This window comes from Stegodyphus dumicola, chromosome X2 (genome assembly GCF_044657685.1).
Source record: "Stegodyphus dumicola isolate Sdum_Otavi_A_Nest chromosome X2, ASM4465768v1".
Lineage (NCBI taxonomy): Eukaryota > Metazoa > Arthropoda > Arachnida > Araneae > Eresidae > Stegodyphus > Stegodyphus dumicola.
The window spans coordinates 112,455,344-112,481,532 of NC_140781.1; the positions used below are offsets into that span (position 1 = coordinate 112,455,344).

General features: G+C 32.2%; 1 protein-coding gene and 1 long non-coding RNA gene across 3 annotated transcripts in view; one reads left to right on the forward strand and one right to left on the reverse strand.

The window, feature by feature from the left end:
* Positions 1-26,189, reverse strand: part of LOC118190063 (glycine receptor subunit alpha-3-like) — a 358,296-nt gene that overhangs the window by 229,430 nt on the left and 102,677 nt on the right. The gene's annotated exons all lie outside the window — the stretch shown is intronic.
* Positions 7,721-26,189, forward strand: part of LOC146992887 (uncharacterized) — a 36,992-nt gene continuing 18,523 nt past the window's right edge. The window contains exon 1 of the long non-coding RNA XR_015038963.1: positions 7,721-7,881. This is a non-coding gene — a long non-coding RNA (uncharacterized LOC146992887). The remainder of the gene's footprint in view (positions 7,882-26,189) is intronic.

Below are 26,189 nucleotides of genomic sequence, written 5' to 3' on the forward strand. Positions count from 1 at the left end.
CACTAAAAGACGGCAAGTTTAATTTAGGTAATTTCATACCTTGAGCACTGGTATTTTCAATCTTTACATTACTTGCATCTTTAGCACTAAATTTTGACATTTGTCGTTTAACCTTAACCCACAAAGTATCAATACTGTCTTGAACAAATTGTTGTTCAGTTACATATTTGTCAAACTCTTTTTCATCAACTATTACAAATAATTTATCAAACATATCTGAACACTCATTATTAAATTTTGCACATTTATTTTCAAAACGTTGTAACTGAAATTCATCACAAGTATATTTTTCGAAGTCTGATGTCGCTTTCGTTATATTTGACTTTAAAATTCTTTTCTTAATTAAAAGTGCTTCCATAATTAACGTTAATTAATAATACCGAACATATGAGCAAATTCACTTACCTCCGTTTGAGGTAATCCAAATGAACCCGAAATTTGTAAATCCAAACACACACTAATTTTTATGTCGAATGCGAAGTAACATATCACACTTTTTTATCAATTTAACACTTCACCTTTAAGCTTTTTAACCAGCACTTTATCCATAGGCACTAATCTTCCTACCGGGTTGCACGGACCACAAAATATGTGTTCGAGAATAAACATACTCATGAAACACAAACACTAAGATTTAATGGACTGTAGCTTTATTTCTTTTAACTTCTGTTTGGATGGACACTCTTGCCATCGCATAGGTGCACCTCTCAGCACGCAATCAAGCACACTAATAATGGCCGCTAGCTAACCACGTTGTCGTTTTCTCCCATCGTGGTTGCCAGATCACTTCTGCCTTAACAGTAACCTATAAATCCTTTTTCATTCAATTTTTCTGTGCGTACAGAAGGAAGTTTTAGGTGTGTCCAGAACGGACACACTGTGCCGCAAAGAGTTAATTCAATTTTCCCTGATGTTGTGTTCTGAATTAGAGTTTCCTCAAAAGGAGATTAACTTTTGTATATTTTTTTATTTTTATAATGTTGTATATTTTTCACTTTTCGCATTTTTATTTTTCGAGTTTCTTCTACTGATGAATTCTTATTTTAATTTTGATATGTTTAGATAGAGTGTTAAACCTTGCAATTGTCCACGCTTGCAATTATTAATAGTTTTGAGGAACTGTCTTTCTTTGATTCCAATCTAATTTTAACTTTAGATGCTTCAAGTTTTATTTACTTAAATCTGGCAGCTATAGCACAAGACCAGTTAAATTTTATGTGTGTGCTTTTATTTTTTGGCCTATTACTATGTTTCTTTATATATATATATATTTATGACTTTAAAAAGTACAAACAACTTTATCTATATATAAATATGTGGATTTAACTAAACAGTTAATTATTAAAATATGAATTTTTGATACTTATTGTCAAATATCATGTTAGAATATCCTTTGAAAGTACTTAAAGGCAGATAGATCTTGATTGCTTTGCCATAATGAACTAAACCAAACCATGCCTTTGAATGCACTGCTTCTCTGTTATTTGCGACTACACTAAAACGTTTTTGAATGCTGTAATAGCATCAGATAATATGTTCTTCAAAATGCTGACTGGAATGTGAAAGAATTCGCATCAAAGATTTGGAAAAAAATTTTAAAAAGTTGTTTGTACTTTTTCTCAGTGTTATTTAACTTAGCAGTTCTCACACGTTATTTCAGGAAAAGAAATATTTATAAAAATGTTTAAAATTACGAGTCTCACTATGACAATTAACAAATTACAGACATTTAAACTTCAAATTGTGTTTGTGATTTTTAGTACGTTTTTCAGTTTGTATATTAAATGCACTACCGCTTCATAGAAATTAAGCAGGAAATAAAAGGAAAAGGGGCTGCATAGGAAATTTAAAGAAGTAAAAAATAAGAAAGGGAATTAATATATAAAATGTATCACATTTATATGCACATCTAGGAAAAGCAGGAATGTAATTTAAAAAATAGAAATAACTAATTATATTTTTTCGGACCTATTGTTATTTAAACTTCTTAAATCCCAAGGGAAATATAGAGAACTTATAAAATGAAGTCTTGAAGTTTTACAGACCGCAAAAATCACTGAGTGTAACATTTATATTCATGCTCAAAGACTTCTAAAAATATGATGACAGATAAGGCGAAGAAATCCGAATAGAAGTAATTCCTCATAATTATTCAACGTAGATATTAAGTAAGTTTGCAAATCTTTAAATATCTGAAAATGCATTCAGTTCTTTTCTTAAGAAATCTGCATAACATTTTGCAAATTCTTCAACCGTTGATGTAATTCTATTACGCAGCTTGTTCAAGAGGAAGTTAAAAAGTATTTTTTATTTTTAAACAAGTGTTGTTATTTCAGTTTTCCTTTTAAACACTCATTATTTCTTCAGTAAGTTTTTATATTTTCTCGTCGCATCTCGAAAATAACTCTTAAGATCTCAAAGAATTTCTAGAAATAAACTCTTAAAAAAGAAGAAAAAATAATAACAGAAATTTTTTTGAAGGATTCTGACATAAAATAAATTAAGCGGTTGTTGCTATTGGAAATTAAAAAAAAAATATTATAAATTATTCCTTAGAATTTTTATGCATTTTGAAACTTTTACTGAAATATTACTTTAATGAGGGGTATATAATTATAAATATTACAAATGATCAAGAGGTACTTGAAGGATCCCTTCCTCTACGCTTTTGAAAGATCCCGTAGAGATATTAGGTTATTTCGAAGCAAGAGACATGAAAACTGAGCAGTGCCCTCGTCAGGATTCGAACCTCTGACCTCTCGAATACGCGCTGACCATGCTTACCACTATACCGTGAAGGCATACTAAGAAGGCGAGAGAATTACGCTATATACCACCCTTTGAGAGGGTGACTGAGGATTAGTGGACCCAATCGCCAAAACCTGGAGGTGGAGAATCATCCTCCACCACCCATTTTAGCTCGGGCGCCACTGTAGAGATAGAAGGCTATTTCGGAAGCAGGAGACATGAAAAATGAGCCCGGCAAGGGCACTGCTCATTTTTAAGAATGTAATCGCACCTCGAACCTATCGATTGCACCCCGAGCGTGCTGACCACTATACCAAGAAGGCATGCTAAGAAGGTGGAAGAAATACCTTATAACAGGAGTTTGTATTCTTATTATTAGAGTAATTAAAACACTCGTATAAAAATTGCAGGTGAATAGCAAATTATGTGTAAACAAATTCATGAAAAGTATTTGAAAATTTGCGTAGGGTATCTCATGAACGCTCTTTCAAAGCATTTCACTAGCTTAGGCTGGAAAGGCGAAAACGCTAAACCCTAAAGTTTAAATATAAGTGTATAAGCCGAAAAGTGTAAGTTTTGTATTATAGAATACAGCATTTAATAAATAAGAATGTATTTACACCCTTAAGTAGAAAAAAGAACGCATGTATTTAATTAGTTTGCTTTATGTAGAATGATGCAACAAGGTAAAAAAAGACAAATAAGAAAGAAAAAGTGCAATTAAAGGAAAAGCTTCATTAATAGAATTTTCTTATTCTTATGTTTTAAGGTCTAGATTTAGGAACGAACCTTCTAGTTTTCAATTCTACATAAATTTATCTAAAAAGGTTTATATACATTTTAATGTAAAATTGATCTTGAACCCTTTCAAAGAAGGTGGTGAAAGCAAAGAAGTTATATTTTGACATTAAGAACCGAAGAATTAACTAGAATAAATAAATGAATTTACGTATATAATAAATTTTTTAACAAGTGATGAAAGTGACTATAAAAGAAAATTAATCTTTTAAGTCTGTTTCAGTTTATTTTAACGTATTTTCAAGGCACAGAGCTGTAGGGTTTTTATATTTTAGTTTAGAACAACTATTTAGCTGTAGTTGGTTTGTATCTTACTTTAGAACAAGCATTTTCAGGAGACATAGCTATAGATTTTTTATAATTTACTTTAGGAAGAACTGATTTATTTAAATTAATTATTTACAATATTATATACTCCTGAAACACTTGAGAGTTGTATTGATTTAACGTCCTTTTAACCATCGTTATAAATATCCCTTACACATATAGTATTGCTCCCTTACGCATATAGGACAAAGATGAACTTAATAAGCCTTGTCTTATTGTCTGAACTTAATAAGCTTATTAAGATGTCTTGAACTTAATAAGCTTCATGCTAAGAAATACAGTTCAGTAATAAAAGCACAAAGAATAAAACAGTTAACAGTAACATTATCTTGACAGCCTGAATTCTTGATAACAGCTTGGAGATCCACTCCTGGGAATCGTGATATTTCCTATTGCGATTCCCAGAAGTGCAGAGCTAGGTAAAAGGTTTTCCAGACTTAATTTTATTTTATCTGAGAGCAATCTCAGTGAGATCAATCGGAATACTGTTCTTCGGAATACTATACGGCTATGAAACATTTTGCCGCCAACTATTTCGCCTTTATTTGATTTGGCTTTTAACACTTGGAAATGTTGTGCCACTTAACTTCAGCTGTCTTTGAGACGCTTTTCCACTTCCGAAGTTGAGTTATTTAATTTGGATTTTGATATGTTTGAGGCATTTTCACATCCCTTTTACTCTCTCATGTAATAAGGAATTCAATAGAATTGGAAGCACTAGCGACACATTTATATTTGCCCATGAATATCTTTTATTTGCACCACATCTTTGAATATGCTTCGTAATTATGTATGTTAATGCAAACATCTTCATGCATTGGGTAATAACGATATTCTTTTGTAAGACGGATAGGACCCGTGTACTTTGCCGTAATGTAACTATTCCCATCCAGTCCTCTTTTTAATTTTGCCAGGAATGAATTTTTTTTCTCCGTAGAGATTTCTGGATCAACCTGTAGATGCATGCAACTTTATAAACAATAATACATCTTACGTAAAAGTACACCTTTTAAAGAAAAATATGTTTCACAAAAACTAAATACTATACTATATACAATGAGATTAGTAAATGTGTTTCAAACCAAGGGAGGATTAATAATGGAGCTCTGAGCTCTATGAATTTCATACTATAGGAAAATTAATAGCGGCGAGTAGAGAATGGAAAGGCAATTAGACTTAGTTTTGCAAGAAAATTTTGGCAAACACATTTTTATTCTTTGGGGATTCAAATATATTGTTGTCATAATTGAAAATTTAATAATGGTACTTCTTTATTAGACTAAGAGATCATTAAAAATATGTTAGCACACTCTTTTTTAAACAAACCTTCTGTAATGTAGATTAACCTAAAGATAATGTTGATAGTAATTTACTTTACTGTGATTAGAATGTATGCGTTTGATTTAAGCAATTATACAAAGATTTCGGATAAAAATTATATATCGTGTCTAAATGAATGCTATCGTATCTTGTAGCTAAGTTAAATCCTGCAAATCCTAGTAGACGAGACAGAGAGTTACCACTATGTCTTAAAAACTCCCAAATGCAGGAGAAGGTTTTTAAATAACGTTTTTATTTAGTCTGAACTAAGACGGATGAAACCACACTTGTGGCTCTATACATTAAGAATAACAAGCAATTAAACATGAGCATTTAAAACGTAGTTTAAGACTACGTATTCAATAAAATAAGAAATAAGTTGCCTCAGTTGTTTTACCCGCACCTAAAGCTAATTTAATTGGCTAACGAGTATGTCAAAACCAGAAAATCAGGTTTAAACAAGCTGCAGAAAATCTAACTATAGACGCGAGAACCAGAAGCTGTCTCTCTACTTCCAAGATTCAAAACCTCAGTGATACAGTCAAAGCTAATTTCCTCACTGGTGTGGAATACGGAGCGCGAACTTATAGTAAAGATCAAGATCAAAATAATTGGTTAATTAACATGAGAACTTCATAAAGTTATAATTGAATATTAACTATTAATAAATGTTAATCTTTCCATGATTGAAGACTCGAAGTGAAATTCAAACTATAATTTTAAATTCTCAGCATTTCTGTAAACGTTTCTATTCCTGTGTACGCTTTTATTCTTTTTTACTGTTATTGCACAAAATGTGTTCTAAGAATCATTTTAAGAAATTTAGAGGTAAGTACTTGAGCCAAAAAGGAAGGAAATTAAACTTTTTTGTTATTTTTCACTTATGGGTAAGTTGAATACAGCCCTCCTTAATGTATGCAGGTTAGAGGTACACAAACAATAAGTGTCCATATTTTTGTTTTCTTCTTGTACGGAAAATCAACATCAGTAAAATAAAAATTGCTTCATGCACAAAAAATTACTATTAAGGTTTCGTACGTCTAATTACACTTTCAATCAATTTTCCGTTAGTAATTATTACTGTTTTACGTCCGTAAAAACCAAAAGAAAGATCATCATTTTTGAATATTTTTATATCGATATTTGTCTTCCATTGCCAAGCTTCAGACAGTAAAACCGTTACTTTTTCTATGCTTCAAAATAGCTCGGAATAAATTTAAAGCTGTAATCTTGAGATTCATTTTTTTAAATTGATTCCTGTCTTTTAGCATTCTAATCGAATATTATAAGTTTAGGCAATTTTAAAGTTCGAATTAGTTTTAAAGACAATAAATACTTCTTCTCTGCCATACTTTTAAAGCATTATAATGTGCCGTAAAATGTTGCTTTAAAACCTTTGAATTCTTTAGATAAGTTTCAAGTTTCTTGACTCGATACCAACTGTGGGTGGGGGGGGGACTAGCAATGTAATGTAATTTGAAGAAATGCTTCGAGTACTTGGTTAGAGTGCGAAAGAATGCTGGGTGCAGTGTCGCTCTTCCCAGGAAACGCAAGCGCTTTTCCTAGTTCTGAGTAAAGTGGTAAAACGAGAAAATCGCCTCTTCTAGTCACGTAAAAATGCACCCCATGTAGTTTCTCTCCCCTTCTACCGCAAATTGATTTTCTAAACTCTTCTTGGCAGATTTGGCAATACGAGTACGTAACAAAAAAGAACTTGAACAGTTCAGTTGAAACTTTAGGAATTTTGGTAAAAACAGGTGGTAAACTTTTAAAATTTTTGAACCGCCTCGTGTTTGAATTTCGCTAACATAGGATTATTTTTTTTTCTATATCTATTTTTTTATTTTTTAAACTCAGACACTTGTAAATGTAATGAATGTCTAAAGCAATTCATAGCTAATGTTTTACTTCAATTATATGTTTGAATATTTTTGATATGCAGATACGGAAAAAAAATCACAACCAAGGAATATTTTACTAGAACTTCTTCTTAGTTTCCTACGGTTTGAATCCTGAGGATACCAGATACGTTTCTCAGAAGCATTCCCTTAAACATCTGTGAACGTAGAAACTACCATTTTAATTAATATAACACTTATAAAAGCAGTATCAAGCAATGTGGAAAGTATCATTTTAAATTTCTCTTAAATCAATGGTTCAAAAAACGTGTTTATTTCTCTAAAATATTCTCGCTATGGATTGTTGAATATAAAGCTTACAGAATATTAAATGAAGCACCAAATCTTTATTCAAGTGCGCAAAGAATTCAAATAAAATTCTCTAAAATCACTAGAGCTATTTCTATTATTACTTATCCTGGTAATAATACTAACCACACCGATAAACCTTATGAATAATCATGGAGGATCGTTTACGCTTGAATTGAAGGGATCGTGATAAACACCATATGTAAAAGTAAAATTAGGGCAATTGCAGTTCTGATGCAGTTATCAATATCAGTTATAACCGAAAGCACTCCAAGTGATAAAATCCGAGTGTCTTGTACTCCTTTTCTCCTAAACTCAACCTCTATAGATAAATTTTTGATAGATATATTTTAAGTGCCACTATTCGCTGAGATACATCAGTTACAAGCATCCATTACTTACCCAAAGTTGAAAACTGGTCTTTCAGGATGGAAGCAGGCTCCATTGCACATATTGATGGAGTACCAATAATAAAAAATAGGTAAATTATTGATTATGGAATTTTATAAATTCGAAATACTCCTTCAAAAATTAATAAAATTAATTTGACTTAATATTTTTTTGAGTTAAGATATGAAATGAGTTCATTGTAATGATTACTATATCACTAATTCAATACATTACTTTAGATATTTGGACATTAAGATCATATTAATAATAGTTCACCATTGGCATACATGAGATATTCCCATTATATAGTCTGAGAGCGACTGGAGATAATTTCTGTCATGTAAACTTTCTTAGAGATTTCAGAGATTATTTCGTCTCTAAAATGTATCTGTTATTCTTTCTTTTGTCGTGCTAGCAACATCCTAACATTATAGAACTCTTCCATGTTTGCTCTGATTTGCTAGTGTTATTGGTTTGGTTTACAAAGCAATCTATACGGCTATATGCCTGAGGGAAGAATGTGTGCTCATGTTAATTTGTGTGTAATGGTTAATATCAGCGAATTTATTTAACATCTAAAAGTGTTTTTTTGGTGTAGAACGACGCATCTGGAATGAGGATTCCTTATTTTAAAAGCGGTTGTTTTCTCTGTTTGCCGATATGCGAAGCTCTCTAATGTTGTTAAGCGGAAAAGCTTACCAACGCATTTGACACTTGTTTACTTTGGAGTTTTGGCCCACCAACGACGGACTGGTAAAATCGCAGAAAACTAGTTGTTGCACTGCGGTTCAAATCTCGGCAAACGGCCTGGCTGTATGGAAGTGTTTGTGGTTTTCCATTCATTTTACCCCTCAGTCTCCCCAACAAGCAGGTAATTTTATTGAAACTTCACAAACATCCAATATTACAACATTGACAGGAATAAGCTACATTTGTTTGTTAATGTGATTTAACATATCCATCATGGATGTGCTAAAGTTTTCAAGTTTGTGGGAACTTTGGGATTAGATCTTTACGCAAAATTCAATAGCTGGGTCAATTTAGTTACCCTTGACGTACATGGTACCATTGTTTGTAAAAGAATAATTTATTTTTTTTATCGATGCTACGGCAAATTTTTTAAAACTATAGAGGAGAAACTTTTGCTTTTCACTATCACCTTTTGTTGACAGAAATAAATAATCCGACATAAACATTTGTATGACAAATGCAAGTCATGGTAAGTAGGACGAGTGAAAGAATGAAATGACAAACTCAAATCTAATATATGCTGTTGTTTAAAATGTGACTTTTTTATTTTATTTTACTTTTATTTTTTTATGACTTAGCCAATAAAATTCCTTTCAGCATGTAAAATGGGTATAGAAAGTAACTTTAAACTTTATTTATTTCAACATTACTTGTAAAATGTTTATTTTGGAAATGGTTTCAATAATTTAAAATTCTGAATAATCAGTTCAGAGTCCTCAGCTTTCAAAATATTATCTGAATAATTATCTACCAGCTATTTTTCGCAATTTCTCTTATTTATGAATGGTCATGAAGATAGATCCATTTTATTGAGGGTAGAATGCGTTCAAGCTGATGATTAATCTTAACAAATAGTGATATTTAAGAGTTTGGTTTTAATTTACATAATCCATGTAATTAAACTCAATCGATATAAAAGTATTAGTTTATACAGGTGTACTGTTTCAATATCAGATTACCAACACTATTCGTTTTCTGAAGTTCACTATAATTTTGATAAGCTCAGTCTTCGTTCACGATGTCAGTTAAGAACATTGATTGCTGTAAAGCTACGTGGAGCATATGTGTGGAATATCTAGATATTTCTTGAAACATAGTTATATAGAAATATTTATGATTAAAATGTAGTAGTGAAAGCAATGTTACTATCTACTTCAAAACAGTATAATTCATTTTTTAAATATCAAAATTAGAACATTGAGAAGTTAGCATATTAAAATTTTGTCATCGTCCAAAGAATCTTCTTTCTCAAAAGGGACCATTAGTTAATTACGAGAGACTGCCACGAAATTAAGAAAAAAGGTAAAGTGCCCCAAATCGGAAACTGAAGAAAACTCAGTTTCCACCCACGATACTTTTTTTTCATCGACTCGTGTTCACACACCCGTTTACAATGAAATGCTATGTTCTGCTATTGAATTTTAAGAAGAAACTGGTACATAAAAAATGTACGCGTTTTTTATATAAAGAAATTTATATTTTAAATATATTCACTTTTACATTCGCATTATTCCTGCCTTTTTATGGTGTGTGTTTATGTTAAAATTACCTAAGCCTATTCGTTTTTGTATTGAAATTATCTATGTATAGTCTATGTTAGAAATAAGATAATGCTAAATATAATGAATACGATGTTATATCTTAATTCCAAAGAAAAATATACGCAAAATAATATCTTATAGTATGGTGGAATTATAATTATTTGAAAAATTTTTGAAGATGAAAATTTGAGCGATTTTATTTACGTAATTTTCAATTACTTAAAATTAGTATTGCATTAAATTAATTAAAGATAGTATATTTATTGTCAAGTAACATTAAACAATTTTTATATAATATGCTAATTGTTAATCGCTAGTCTATGACCATAATAAAATAGGTATGGAATATGTTTTGAAGTTAAAAATTTTTATGTTTAAATTCTTTTCTTAAGCAAGTACGAATTTGAAAAAATTATTTTTTAATAATTAACTGAAATAATATTAAAATTATGTATAACGGCTTTCTTTAAACTCATTTTTACATTTCGCTCTTTTGAAGTAAAAAGGCGAGTACTATAAACTATTCGCATAATACTTTAAAGTGTTGTACTATCTGTACTTTAAAGTTCTGTTTCTTTACTTATAAAGTTTCTTATAAAGTACTTTATAAGAAACTCAACATCAGTGTTTAAAACCTCATTCATTAAAATGCAATAAATATTAATGAGAAACATTAAAATTAGATACGCAAAGAACTATAAAACCATTCTTAAATTTAATGTTTCTTAATATCATCAGTATCTAGAGCTTAAAGGACTAAACTATTTTCAATAATATTCATGCAATAAAATAAAATCGAAGGAAAATTTTTCAATACCTTAATTTGACGTAATGGAAATGTATTTTAGGATCTTACGGAATTTACAACATGGTATATTTGCTAAACGTCAGTTCTTGCATTGATGATTTAAACCTTAGAGAACTGAAAAAAATGGAATTCTGTTTATTTACTTTATGTTCGCTGCATTCGCTCAAAATAGTTCTCGGGTTATATCTCTTTATTTCCTTAGGGAAAAAAGAGATTTAAATTTCATACAAAAGCAGGCAAATGTTTACATGCGTTTTATTTTTTGTCGAAATTTGGGAGAAGATTTCTATTATCAATCTTCACATTATTGTTTTTCTTATACTAGCCTACCTGTCGAAAGGAACTGTAACTCAAAAAAGAATTTTTCCCTTGTGAAAATGCTGAAGAAATTTCTTCATTTTAGTATGGGGAAAGCTTAGGTTGAGGATGATGTGAAGGGAAATGCATTTTTTTTTCTTTTAGATATTCAGAGTAATCGCAAGTTCTCTAGAGCTTTCTGACAATTCTTCGTTTTTCTTAGATATAGTTAGTTATCATTTGTTTCACGGTTACTTTATACTGAAGACAGATGACATTCATCAAGCCGCCCGTCAAGGCTTCGTTACTGATAGAATGTGGCCTAAATCTTCATTAAGATTCATTACGTATCATTCAGTTTCAATGTTTTTTGCCATATTTTGTTTGAAATTTCCGTATTACATATCAAATGGTCCTTTGTTTCTTTATAATGCTTTCAAAATTTGACTAAAATACTGATAAGGGAATAAAAGGGAAAAATGTGACTTTAAATAACTGACCAAAAACTGGATATTTTTCATCGACTAAAAATTGCGGAGGAAATAAATATTTTCATGAATGAATTTAGTACTAAATCTTCTACTATTTATAATAATAAGAAGAAGAATAATAACAAAAGCAATCAATAATAATAAGAAGAATAATAACAATAATAATGAACAATAATTACGCAATTTATTATCTGAGTCTGTTGTTTCTTAAAGTACCAATACTCGGCAAACATGAAAACATCTAGGCTCAACCACCAGTTTAGTGCATTCTGTCTACAAACCAGTGCAAAGCGATGTCAAAGTGAGCCTTTACTAGGATACAGTTTAATGGGAAAAGGGTAAGATGGATTATTGGTCGTTTCCTTTATATATTCTATTGCATTAAATATGCGATAACATTAGGTTTTAATAAATAAATTCCATTTAATAAATACTTCGACTTAACTATTAACTTGCTTAAAATTACTAGTTTGCTAAAATTAAAAATGCTTATCAGCACCTCAGCCTTCAGAAAGTTGTAACCTTTTTGCTGGTGAAGAGTCGATTGCTGATCGGAATGGTGGTTGCTGAAGGCATTCATTCAGCTGTCACGAAAGCTCTGTCCTGTAGTGTATGATACGCTTTCGTTAAAATTTTTTTGCACGAAAGCATTTCTTTTGAACTATATAGTTGAATATAACTATATAGTTGAATATAAAGTTTGAACAATATATGAAGTCTACGCAATGTTGAAAGCATGCGGCCACTGCAGGGTATACCAGTTGCCTTAATTTCGGTATCATATTAATGATGTCGAAATATTAGCATACTTAACGATTTCTGAGTTAAATAGACAATGAAAGTTTAGAGAATTAAAGCAGCTTTCTAGAAAAATGATAATTTACAAGATGAACATTTCTAAGCAATAAAAACTTAAAATAATAATTTTTTGAACTTTTAGTTAATAAATACAATAACTGTCATGAAGAACTTAGGAGTATTGTAAAATTATCATCCCACCTAATATATTAAAACTCTAAAACTGCAATAAAACGTACATTATATTCATCAAACTGTGGTAAAACCGTGAAGCCAGCAATTGTGGTTAGGGGAAATGCTATTGATCAGCTAACTTATTTTGTGCAAAATTGATAACATCCTATAGTTTGCAAAAAGGCGTAGTATTTGCGAAACGTTTTAAAATGAGGTTTGTTTTAAATTACTGATGAAAGTTTCAGTTCAGCTTGAGATCAAAGGCAAACAAATAACAATAAAGTAAGCAACGAGCTATCTAACCAGAACAAGCTACTATAGTGGACACTCGATTACCTATCATTATTTTAAGCATCAGCTTCTTTTATTGTGCAGCCACACAAGCAGTTCGATTGCTCAAAATAAATTCATGAAAACATAACATGATAAGCAAACTAGAATATTGCATACCATTCTATATAATAAAATATGTTTGCTTTGTCACTGTATTTAGATTGGATTATTTGGATTATATCAAAGTTATACGAATGCTATCTGTTTGAAGAGAAGGACGGTATGTAGAGGGCAATTTAAGAGAAGCCGGATAGTACTGACGTTACACGTACTAAAATTCCTCAAAACGCTCAAGCAGCCTGCCCATTCCCAGAGATTTGAGCATGGATCAAACTAACAGTATTCACTGAATTTACAGGTTACCGAATTTACTGGGCTCACTATAGTTAGAATACTAAAAAAAGTAAAATGCTAATTTAAAGAACGTAGTGTAGATAATAAAGGCAAAGACAGTAAAAAATTTGAGATAGTAAATTATGATTAACTAATGCAAAATGGGCGAGTGTGAACGAATTTTAAGTGAAATAGATGAGACGATTCACATCGTTAAATCGTCAAAAAATATTCGGACGCGATTGAAGCTGATATGCTTTTTAAATTCGAGGATTCATTCAGGAGCAAGACGTGAAAAATATACATAGCTAATTGCTTTTATGTAAGCTTCGTAACACAGCAGCAAAACATTTCCACAAAGTGTAATTCGTAATGCGAAGGGAATTCAGATCCTGCATAAACTTTAGTTGAGTGCTGAGATGTTCTTTATGCTAATTAACTATTTATTTTATGTTTTGGATCCGTATAGTCACTTCTTCCTTTCCGTTTTTCCCCCAGAATGCAACAAATTTATTTGCGTGCATTTAAAGTTAGGGTTTTGAGATTGTAAGACATAGCGTGTTCTACCTCTCGGAGTCACTTAGGTTGCTATTTTAGAGAAGGATTCTTGTTCTCCGTCTTGCATTAAAATTGCTGATAGTTTAATTCCACGTCGTTTATATTTTGAACGAATTTCGAGTTAAATTGATTGTGTAGCCTTAGGCTACTAGATAATTTGAATTTACATTTTTCATTTGACTTATTGTTAACTTAAGTTACCTGGCCACAAATGGTTGGCTGAGTTGTACGCAGAAGGTGTGCCTTCTGTTATTATTTATTTTTAATGAAGAGTCTTTTACACCCTTACCAAGTTTCATTGGTTACTTAAGATGTAGCGACAACTCGCTGCCAGTCTATCTACTATAGTTTAGTTACAGTGTATGACTGCCAAGAAGATACCTCAATTTTTCAGCTGTTATTTCATTTGTAGAACCTGAAGCCATAAAATATTACCTTCGACATTTTGGTACAAAACATTTCGCTTCTAAAGCAGGTAAAAATACATAACCACATTAAATTAAAAGTTAAATTAAGTTAAAATGAAATTACTGTAGGAAAATCAAATATGTTTTATATCGGGTGACCCAGGATAAACCAAACCGGACATGGGAGACTTCACTTGCTTTTGGGTTCGGTTTGTCTTGGGCCATCCGATAGTTAGCATTTTATTGCTACAGACTATTCTGGGTTTATCTTAAATATCATAAGTTTACTGTATGTAATAGTAAAACAAATTTTAAATTCTAATCTTGTTTTTATCTGGATGTTAAGAATGATTCTTTGTTATCATTTTCCCATATCTGGTGTAGTGTACGAAAGAGATTTTATTACCCGTTTGTTTTCTTAAACGCTACAAAAGGTCTATAGGTCACGGTCTCTAGACTGAAAGATAATAGTTCTACTGGATCTTGAACGACGTTCAATTCTTATTTATGCTAAGTGGAAACAGGTATGTAGCCTCTTCTCTCTGGCGGAAGCGACGGCGAGAGGAAACTAATATCAAAATTTAATCATTTCTGTCACTTGAGCAGTTATTTGGCTATTTCATTACAGAAACAACATTCAGCTAGAAAGATTTGAATTAAGTACTTGTCTTTTACAGTTTCCTGAAGCTCTTGGCAATGTTGCTGTGCTTAATGATTATTTACTTTGCTTTAAACACATTACTAAATATTCACGACATAAATGTAAACCAATTAAAACTTATGTTCTTATACTGCATAAAATGAAACCATTTACTTTACATTAATGTATTACTATCTGTGATCTTCGTAGTAGTCTCTGGCAACCATTGTTCCGTGTAATGTGAACAAGACAACAACAGCAAAAACAACAGCTATCTATGAAATTATTCGAATGCTTAAATTTCATATACGAATCATTCAGGGAAAAATACCTGCAGCTATTAAGCGCAAAGGGACTGATGGTCATAAAATTCAGTTCTCAGTGCTCACAGAAAATTCTTCAGGGGTTTAAATTTGACGGCAAATATTATTATAGTGTTAAAGCTTTTCAAATGAGCTATTATGCATAGCTGAGTTTTAAATCTGTTTTAAATCCAAAGCCTGTTATTTATTTTTAATATCTGCAAACTGAATCTCAGTAACAATATTAGATTTAGAGCAGGTAATAATTCATTGAGTTCATTCGCATTAAAGTTTCGGATACTGCTCATTAAGGTAAAAAACTTGCCTTAACGAGCATTATAATCTTGCCTAAATCCCCTTCTCTACAAATATTTATATTTGGCTTGGATTAGGGAACTCTGACCACGGTTCTGAAACCTTTATACTAAGATATCATTATTCAAATAGGAATTAATTCGTTTTCGTGATTAAATACGTTGCGGTGTCGATGAAATTAATTCACGGGTTGATTTTTCCACGATTTCAGTCAAACGATTTAAAACTTACAAGTAGAAATACGCGAAAATATTATCGAAAATTATTTGTGATGTCGAATTTCTGAGAATTTTGAGTTAAAGTCTTATATTAACACATTTTTGGAGAAGCTATAAAAAGAAATACATTAGGTGTGGTGCATGAAAGTTTAGACTTGGTTAAGAGCAATATTCAGTATTAAATTAATGTTTTGATTCTTGGAAGTATTTATCAAGATTATATCTCTGTAAATGTCAAACGTGAATGGATGAAACACTTTGCTTAGATAATTAAAACTTAAAATACGTTATTACTACAAAATTCGCTGTCCGAGGCAATATAGAAATTCAGATTTTATGTTTATAGAGACTTTCCGCCCATAAAATCTGTGATTCCGTGTAACTCTCTTTCATAAAACTCTGTACCTTAAAACCCTTCAAAATACTAAGAAATATTGAAACTAGATGTGTCTGTTTAGGTTAATATTTATTATCTAAACAGGCACGTCTAATGGTTTCAAAGGCTACAGTACGTGTTTAAAAACGAAAATTTTATTTACTCCATTCCAATGCATTACATATAGAGATAAACATAGAATACGATTACGCGCCCAAAAGAATTAACTCTAAAATCTGATGAAGATCTTCCATCAGTTAACTCTGCGTGTATCTATCTGTACATATCTATATCTGAAAATATTGTTATGTTTTCATCGTTCTCCGATTTGCGTTGCAACGTTTATAGATTTCTTGGAAATTAAAGGTTTCTTTACGAGACTTAATTTCAAATTATAAATTTTTGAAACTGTAGGAACTTCTTATTCAATACATTTCTTGCCAGTATTTTAGGTTTCATAGTTTTGTTATTCTCATTTAGAGAGTATGAGATACCATTTTAAGGGAAAAAAGCAAGTGCAGGATTTCTCTCAAAACATATTAGTTTATTTCGAGTGTGACTGAAATTTTATGAATTGAGCTTCAAATGATTTGAATATTGCATTTTGTAATCCATATTTTTTAAAAAGCATAAGTGTCCATTCTTTAATGACAAATTATAACAGTTCTGTATCGGACGTTTAGCTTGACTAGTTTTAATTAGTTAGTAGCCACTGTGCATGTCCATGAAAATCATTTAAGCTTTTCTTTATGAACTTGTAGGATTCTCCACTTTGTAATTCTAAGTTACAGTTGGATGTGAAGAATCATAAGAACTAGTAAGCGAATAATGGTTTGAGTTCGTGAGACAGTGGATAAACTTTAAAAGGGTTAAAAGACGCTTTATTATTCAAATAAGATTTAACAGAACTCCGTCTTGGAGTTGTACAATAAAACCGATGTTTGGGCTTGAACTTAAGAAACTAAGAATTAAACTAATCTTAACTAAAAAGAGATATAGCCAAATCTATCAAAATTCTAACAGAGTTGATTTCTTAAAACTAATTGACTGCGAAGTTATCAAGGGCCTAAAGTGCATCCGAGCCTAATAATAGCATACGAGAAAGTAGCCTAAAAAGGCGGACGCGTGCTAGCCAGAATATCTGGTATCTCTCTCCCTAAGACAGTGGAATTTCGAAGTTAGGTACCACGTTTCCTCATTAGCATTCAGACGTGATTCTAAAACTACGTTCTGGCCGGAAGTGGTAAATTGAAATTAAGAAGCGATAGTAAAGGAAGTTTATTAAAAATTTAACTATTAATAAAATTAACATAATCCTTACAAATTATACTTTAAATCATTATAAATTACTAATTCATGATCAAGATTTTAATAAGAATTCATAATTTGCAACTTTTGAATCAGAAGCCAGAATAATAATCTTATTAGTTAAAGTTAATAGGAGGTTATTCTGATTTAGCATGTGTATTCCAAGTATACTAGCAAATTCACTAGCATGATATCTCTTAAAAACGTTTAAACACATTTAGAAATCAGTAAAAAGTCACTGCTCGTCCATAACACAGAAATCTGAATGAAATCCAGAAACCGCTTTCAGTAAGTATAAAAGCAGTTTAAGACACAGAAAAGCAAGCTATTATAAATCGAATAATAACTCAACGAAGAAAACGGTGCTCAGTAGCTTTGTAGCTCAATCTATTCATATAGCTTCTTTCATTGGGATAGTTACCATATAACAAAACAGAAAGGAAAAGAGCCTTAAGACACACATTATGCATTAAAAAGGTTTCCCTTTAGCATTAACTGTACGAACGCGTGTAATATCAAACAAATATTAATATAATTTACAGAGACGCTGAGTAAAAATATCGAAGAAACGATAAATGCAAAGTAGAAAATGTTACTCTCTAAATATTACTTAGCTTCAAGAACAAAGAGTGAAAAACAATAATTTCCAATTAAGTTTATTTTTAAAATGTTTTTATACTATCTTTGGAAATACTTCATCATTTATTTGATATGAGATGCATTTCTGTTGCGTTCAAAACTCAAAATCAATACAACATCGAAGCTCTACAAGTAAGAAAACGTTTTCTCTTCTCTAGGTACAGAGACAGGCATCCACTTATAGATTCCTGCTCATTTTTTTCTTATTAAAATTTAGTTTAATTTATTAAATGGCTTCAAAGCTGAAAAGAATTTACATTTTCTTTTTATACGGATACATTCTCGTAAAGAAATGCAGATGCGCTTCCAAGCAGTTTAGAAAATTTTGCATTTAGATGCTAATGTATGGGCGGGTAAAAGATGGTATCAACAGCCATTTAAAATAAGGAGAAATGTATTAAGATGTTTCTTGAATATTCTGTAATTTTTCGCAGAGTTAAAAATTTGGTACATTGAAATAAACACAGCCATTTTTAAATTCAAAAACTATGGTTAATCTATCACATCTCAGCAATATATTTACATACTATAAAATCATCTTAAGGATTGAATTCTCAGTTATAGAAACGTAAAGAAAGATATAGGCCTCAAATACAACAGGGTATATTGTAGGCCTCTTAAGTACCTAAAGGTATCGAATGTGTCTGATTAGTTAGATAGAAAAGAATTCTGAAATTGTAGTTCGCTCCAAGTTTAGTTTCTAGCGCATGAATGGGCTGAATTTCGTTGTCTTTTTCGTATTTAACCAGAATGCTTTAAGTATCATTATGAAGTTATTTGAAGGGGGTCGTTCCATTTTAAATCTTTAAGGGATTTGCCTTAATATGTAACCTATCTGATTTTATATCCATTGATATGTAATAGACAATTTAAAGCCATTGATATGTAAAAAGTAATTAATTTTTTTAAATACATCAAAGAGATCTGCAAAGAAGCTGCGATTAGTAAGCTGTTCCTTGTCCTACTAAAGATCTTTTAGAAAAACTCTCAGCCCTGTTACGTGAAATATCAGCCCTGAGAAATCTCTCAGAATTCTATGATTTAAAATCACTTGAAATGAAAACGAAAATCAATAGTGGATGCAATAATGGATCATAAGAACCTCATAAAAGTACAGCTTCACTGAAGTTAAAATTTAAATCACACAATTTCTGCAAACTGTAGTTAAAAAAAATACTCTTCATTCAAAAGATATCTTACAAAAACGTGGTTTCTAATACTAAACATATTTAATTATACCATTGGGTGCTTAGGTTTATTTTGGAAGTAGAATTTTACTTCAACTGGATTCGAACTCCGGACCTTGAGATTACTAATTGAACGCGGTTTTTAATTACACCACGATGGTACACAGTACGAAGAGAGGAAATTTCTTGCATTCTTCCCCACTTGAAGGGTAACTGGTAAGCAATTGATCAGGTTGCATAATCCTGGTGGAGACGAATTAACGTCCATCAACCATATTTTAGTTCGCGCCCCTCTTGTGGAGCCATTAAGTCTATTTTGAAGCTGGAAATAAAAAAAGCAATGATGCTGTGGCTGGGATTTGAACTTTGGACCTTCTAAGTATTGTCTGAAACGCGCTTTCCAATTACACCACGAAGACACGCAGTAAGGAAGGAGAAAATTTCCTACAGTTCTTAATATACAAGTCCCCAAAACTTTAAGAATATCTCGAATTTTGCTCGTAAGAGGAAAATGCTTTTAAAATTTGTCTAATTTGCTTATGAAAAGTAAATTTTTGCCTTAAATTTAGTTGAATGAAAATTACTTTATTTTTAATGAAAATTTAATTTTCGTATGTCATAAAGAAAATTATTTTTTTAAATGTGTTAGGCGTCTAAAGTTGTAAATAGAAAGCTTATTTGATTTGATTTACTTATCAAAATGGAACCATGGGTTATTCAAAGATATTAAATCGTGCAATCTTACCGAAATATCTGTACATCCCTGTATATATCCTTAAGTTCAGAGAAGAGTTTTAGAGGTAGAGTCGAATTTACGGTATGAGATGTATGATGAATAGATGATCTCACTAGGGATGGGAAAAGGAATTCTTGGAATCGCGGTTAAACAGATTTTACGATAATTAATTTTAGTACCTTTAATAGGCGCATTTAAAGAGAATCGTTTGAAGCAACATTTATTCCCGTACGATATTCAGCAAAGGAAAGGCCTAAGAGAGTTTGTTCTTAAAGACACATAATGTTAGCTTCTCAAACAATTGAATGTTTGCGAACAATAGCGTTAATATTTTACATTGAAATAATAGTCTTATAATGCTAATGTCGACCAACCAACATAAAGTTTCTTCTGGAAAAATAAGCAAGTGAAAGTAATTAAATAATTGCTCTAAATAATTGCTCTAAATAATCAATAAATAATCACTTTTACTGTCCTAATCACTAATAATAAATAATCACTTTTACTGTCCGAAACACGAATACTGAAAGAAAAAAAATTAACAGCCTCATAAAATATTAGAATCTTGCAAAATATAGCTACTGTGTAAAATAACATACTTTACCTAAATTTGAAATTCTGTTTTCTACAACTTGTAACTTTCTCAACTTATGATATAAGGCACAACACACGTATAACGTCATGAATGTATTTGTCAGTTAACAAATTTATTTATCCCCGAGAGTTGCTGTAAATTAATGAAATTAACCTCCATCCCTTCCTAAAATGCCATACCTACCTATATAAAACTAATAAACCTCGATTTTCGTACGAATCGAATAAGCAAGCACGTGAAACTCCCTTTTATTTTAAGAACTGCATGCGAATGAGAATTAAAAGTAGAAAACTGCACGTACATTTTGAGAATTGGGTGATAAGAGTAAACTAAATAAATAACAAATAATTAAGCTTAAACGAAGGTGGATCAATTATTCTATTGTTACAACTCAAATTTTGTGCAACAATGAGCAGTAAAGTTCACAAAGTAACTCATGAATTAATCAAACACTTCACTGTACACAATGTTTTGGGTAAAAACATTGTTAAAGATCAATAATAATATCTAAAACTTTATATTAAATTGCGTTAAACTAATGTTAAAAATGCACTTCCATTTGATACCTTAAGGGCACCGCATGCAGATAGAGAATTATGTGTTCACTCTTTCACGTTACGGGGCCCACCAGCGGCCGAGCGGTAAAGTCGCTGAACACTGGTAGTTCGGTCCGCGGTTCGAATCCCGCGAACGGGCTGGCTGCATGGGCGTTTTCGTGGTTTTCCCCATGTGTAACGTGTATACGAGCCAGTTTCCCTTAGAAAGTCCTCCACGAAAGGCATCCCTCCCCTTAGGCAGATAGCCCTCGTGTGCTTTGCCATAATTAAATTAAATACACACTTTCACGTTACGGGCGAATGGGAGGGAAGAGGTTTTTCCCGACCTTGTAACATCAGCTGAGTGCCCCCACGCCACGTAGAGTTTTTTCTCTTTTGCCTTTTCTATCTATTAATAATCTATAGCTTGTCTTTACTTTCGTATATTAACGTCCCATTTGCTTTTCAGATCCGTACAACTAAGTTTTGTGCAGAATTTTATAAATGTTCCTTATTATTCTTAACTCTTAAAATATATTCAACATTCTAGCTTTTTTTCCCAAGGCTCACCAGTGGCCGATCGGTAAAATCGCTGAATACGGACCTGAGTTCGATTTCAGGTGACCGCGCTAGCTGCATGTGAGGTTTCATGGTTTCCCCATGTATGAAGTATGCATGAGCCACTTTCCCTTAGAAAATCCTCCGCGATAATATCCCTGCCCTTGGCACATAACCCCATAGCTCTTTGTCGTAATCAAATAAATCGAAACGGAAGCCTCCCCGCGTTATCAATAACGAGAAAAATTTCTATTTTATGGACTGCCGGTGTCGAACAGAGCATAACTGTTTTTCGATGAAATAACAGGATTATGTTTCATATCAATTAAAATTCGCGCATTCTTCGAATTACAAATCAAACTTTCTCATACGAAACACAATGATTTAGAAAGTAATGGTTTAGATTGTTGCGGAAATAGCGTACATTCAGCAGTATTTAGCAGTAGTTTTAAGGATTTAACTTTCATATCTAAGTAAACAAAGTAAAGATTAACGAATCAGCTATAGTAGCATTTAAATTATCATATTGACAGCCGAAACTGCCAAGATATCAATTCAAGATTCTTAATCTAAACGCTCCACCACCTACTAAGATGGATATTTTTCTAAATGTTTTAAAAATACATTCAAATAGAAACTTCCTTAGAATGATTCAATGGTAAATTTAGCAAGCATAAGTAATTATAAAAAATTATGCTAGTTATTAACATAGGAGGAAAACACATTTACGTGTACATTTACAACCTCCTCAATAATAATTTGAAATAATGTTTTATTAACAAAGAAAATGATTGACGTTTTGCAATCATTGCAATGCATATTGGTCTTTCTGCCTAATTCCTTGAAATCTCAAGTCGATTTCTTAAAACTGAAATGGAAATTTTTTTTAATGAAACATCACTATGTCAGATCATCCGTGTAGGGATTACGACTCTTTATTTTTAATTAATATTCATATGTGTTAGTCAATAAATGACACATGTTACAATTTTTATCTTCGATATTGGAAAATTTCTTTCGTGATGGAAAAATGTTAGCAAATAATTGCTGTGGAAATAATTGTCTGCAAAGTAATTATGCCGAGAGAAACGCAGCACATGGCTGTCAATATACAAGATCAAATAAGATTGAACTACGCTGCTAATAATAAGGTACTGAATTTCATTAACCATTGAAACCAAAAAAGAAAGTTATTTGGGTGAATTTTTCTATTACTCCAATAATGGTAGTGCTTGACACTTAGAAAGTGGAAGAAGGAAAGTAAGTATCTGAAAATAAATATATATATTCCTTACTTGAATATTTCGCAAAACTCTGAAATTTATGAGCATTTAAAGACTTTTTGCAGAATTATTAAATAGGGAAAGAAAATTGTTGCAACACCAAATGATATTTAAAATGAATTATTCGTAAATTTATAAAAATAATTGCTAAAATTATACAGGTATGTATATATTTCAGATTTGAGAAGTATGAAAAATCAGTTACGCCGTCGAAGGCATTCAAAACCCGGATCTCCCAGTTGCTAGTGTAATGTATTACCACTTACATTACAATAGAAGGAACATGATGATTGAGTTATTCTTTTTATGCCACTTATTTAAATGGGACTGAGGAAAGGCATGTAATCTAATAGACCAAATTCAGATGGTGACGAATTACTGACCACTACTTTTAGTTCGGTTGCTACAATAGAAAATTAAGTTTTGCAGATCCAAGAAACATGAAAAATCAGCTATTCCCTTCCCTGTGTTCGGACCTCGTATATCTCAAATGCTAACTGGACAAACATTGGTGTAAGAAATTAAGGGAATTTTCATATTTGATCTACGATCTCCAGAACTATTAGAGAGATTTTAATAAAATTTGGTGTGAACATAGGTTGTTATAATACAAACAAAATAAACATTCAACAGTTATAATAGATACACGTGTTCGTGTGTAACATTCATGGGAGTCTGAAGGTTTGAAACAGCGGTTGCAGAAGACACAAAAGAAATTGGTTAATAAGGGGGGGGTATGGTCCACTCTTACAGCCATACAGGCCTCGCAGCGTGATGTCACACTGGAAATAAGACAGTTTATCAGTGCCTGTGGCAATTGGTCCCACTCATTCAGCAACGCTGTTATCAGTTCCTGGATGGTTCTAGGAGGAGGTCTGCGAGTTGCAATTACCCTCCCAGAGCATCCCAAACATGCTGTATAGGGTTGAGGTCTAGAGACCTGGCTGGTCAATCCATCCGGCGAATAACCTCACTCTCGAGAAATTCGTTGACCAGAAGAGCTCTATGTTGCCTCGCGTTATCGTCCTGTAAGATGAACTTGGGGCCCACTGCACCCAGGAAATGGCGAACATAGGGCTCCAAGATCTCATCTCTATATCTCACACCAGTCACAGAGCCTCTGTCAAAGACGTGGAGAGGTGTGCGGCCTGCCCAGACCATTACACCACCACCGCCATTAATTGTTGATTTCGTGGACTTTGGAGTGTAGATAGCGGGTCCCTGGCTCTTTCCATATAAAAGTACGGCGCGAATCGGTGTTTAGGTTAAAACGGGACTCGTCGGTGAACAGAACGGTCGCCCATTGCTCCATACTCCAATCACTATGCTGCCTGCACCATGCTAATCGGACTCTCTTGTCCACAGACTTGAGCGGGATGTAAACAGCTGGTCTTTTGGCAAACAAACCTTTCTTATTCAGTCTGCTAGAAACAGTCACCTTTGTTACACGGGTTTCTGTGGCTGCATACAAGTCCCAAGAAAGCTGAGAAGCTGTAGCCACTCTGTTACGCCTCTCTAAAATGGACAAATAGCGATTTTCTCTGGCCGTCGTGGCACTTGGACAACCTTGCCCAGGCTTTCTCTCGATGGATCCGGTATCCTCGAACTGTTTTCAGAGGTTACACATGGCGCTGGGCGTTAAATTAAACTATCTGCGTATCTGAACTTGTGATTGGCCTGCCTCTAGCCTCCCCACAATTCGCCACCTCATTCCATCATCTAAACGTTGGTGGCTACTCATTTTTACTGTTCCGATGTGAATTTAACCGATTCCTGCAAGATAACACCAAGAAATTCGCCGAGGTGTACTAGCGAACGCAATTCGTCTTACCCTCCACCGCGCTTTTACGTATTTGCCGTACAAGATTTGCATTTTTAGCTAGAAGCAGTAGTTTTTCTTTCAGTTCAGGTCTTTTCATGCATTTCTATAAAATATGCAAATTCTCTTAATTTATTTCACCAGTGTAGTACCAGTTAACCATGAGAATACGCACGAGTCGGGGAATGGCGATAATTCCTTATAAACAGTTTTGATTTATCAACTGCCATCAACGAGACTCGGATGTAAATATTTAGGTAAAATTAGAGACCATATTGAATAGTTTGAACATAGCTAATAGCTGATTTAAATAGAGTGTTTTTTACATTATAATATTTTAATAGGAATTAAGTTTGGAAGTAAAATATAAAATTGTATGTGAATGTACGAATACAGATATACAAGCACAAATTTAGTAATACAGCATTGTAAGCATGTTATACTAAGCAAGTATTTTGGCAATCATTTGATTTCAACAGATTTTTTTTTATCATATTATAAGGTATTTTATGTTTACTATCCAATAATTATGATTTAAATATTTTTTATAACTTATCCTTTCTGTAGTGTTCACCATAATTCAACTTAATTATTTGAGTATTTAAGTCAACGGTTTTGAATGTTTTAGAGTTAGAACTTTTGGCTGCCTTGTCTGATGGTTACGTCCTATCACCAGCTCTGCCAGAGATTATTCCAAATTTAGCCATTTTGCTAGCTATTATTCAAAAACGATTAGTTAAAATATTTCAGCCAGCTGAAATAGATTATTTTGCGTAGTCTCCGGTTACGCTAAGTTTGAATTTCAACTGATATTATTTTACACACTCCTAAGTATCGGACTTTACTTGCATGCATAAGTTGTGCTTTTTATTCATATAAATATTGAAGAACAATTATTTAAACTTTCACACAGCTAAACTCTACAATGTATGCTTAACATTAGATTTATATTGTTCAGCTATCTGATTTTTCGTATTCTGAATACAGTGAGTATCAGCAAGTATTGACCTTTCTTAGTAAAGCATCAATTATGTTTTACTAAGAGGGTTATTCATGTATCATCAAGAGAGTTATGAATGTAACATATGAGAACAATGAATGCCTTATTTCCGAATAAAAGGAATTGTATTTGAAACTGTAGAGACATTAAGTTAATTGGAAAAGCCGGAGAGATGAAAAATTAGCAGCCTCGCCGGGAATCGAACCACGTACTTCTGGAATACCGGCCCAGCGTACAGATTCACTACAGCACGAAGGCACTCTAGGGAAGTGGGAGAAATACCTTATAAAACTACTGAAAACTGTGATTTTTTAAAACTTACCAAGAGCTGAAAGGCGAATTTTACAAACCCATGTAATCATGAATAACGTCCAATAGCTGTTGAATAAATAAATCA